This window comes from Poecilia formosa, unplaced genomic scaffold (genome assembly GCF_000485575.1).
Source record: "Poecilia formosa unplaced genomic scaffold, Poecilia_formosa-5.1.2 Scaffold645, whole genome shotgun sequence".
In the NCBI taxonomy this organism is placed as follows: Eukaryota; Metazoa; Chordata; class Actinopteri; order Cyprinodontiformes; family Poeciliidae; genus Poecilia; species Poecilia formosa.
Genome location: NW_006800584.1, coordinates 204,596 through 205,766, shown reverse-complemented (window position 1 = coordinate 205,766; position 1,171 = coordinate 204,596).

Below are 1,171 nucleotides of genomic sequence, written 5' to 3'. Positions count from 1 at the left end.
ATGTTCTGATTTCATGGAGCCTGTATTCAGTATTTTACTGTTCATCTCAGATTCCCATCATGATTTTGTCAGTGTGAACGCTGTTGGGATTCACACTAACAAAATCAGGCTGGATTTGGTAAATTTCACCGTTTTTCTTCTCCTTCGTACTTTGTGCCATTTTCTCCATTCAACTTTTATACTGTTCGTCTTTCTCTCCTAATGCCGGCTCTATCTCTTGGTATTCATAACCTTCATACTTTTTATAATCTTCAGCTTTTCATGAATTTTTCTCCCATGAGGGAAACGGCTCCATCCTGTGGTGGAATCGAGAATTACAATATAAAATGTCTGTTGCGTTTCACAGCTGATGTTTCAGGTCCTGCCTATTAACTGCAATCAATCATCCAGTTTCAGGGCCGTCATGGAGGACACAAGGCAGGGGGCATTTTGAAGTTGGGCAGTTTAACAGCTTTTATGCTGTTTAACACCCAGGAATAATTTGAGCTTTTGTTTTCTTCATGCTGCATGTTCTTTGTAGTCGCTGTGCTGAACGATGCCTCCTAACAAATGTCGATATCTCAGGAACCATAAAAGGTTTGGATTTCTTTCCCCACCGTTTTTATCAGAAGGAATAAGGGAACATTCCTGTCCTTTTCAGATTTTAGGTTTTACATGAGGTTTTTTATAGCATTGAATATATAACTGTAACCCAGCATGCTAGTGGTAGTCTAGATGCAATCATTAGTATTTTAGCTAATTTTGGCTTTTGCCTGGATTTTTCACACTGCATGGATATTTTTTACCTTTCTGCAAGTGTTCAGCAGTTGGCTTCAAACGTTTTTGCCATTTTCACCGAAAGCATTCACAACTTCATAGGAAATGCAAACTTTCTAGTTTCCTTTGAGTTTACCTCTTTCATTTCTCAGTGTGGAGAGAAACTCTTTCCTTCTCTTTTTCTTCATTTATTTGCTCCTATCTTATCATTCTTGTTTGTGGTGGAAACAAATGTCACACAGAATACAGCAGAAATACAATCTTATCATCAAATGTGCAGAATATAAATAAAACTGAGAAGAAATCTAAAAATGGGAATGGAGGAGTATGAAATTTTAAAATGAAAAATAATTTTTCCAGTCGCCTCTTCTGTTCATTACACTATCAGAATATCTGCATTATATTTCTGTCACTG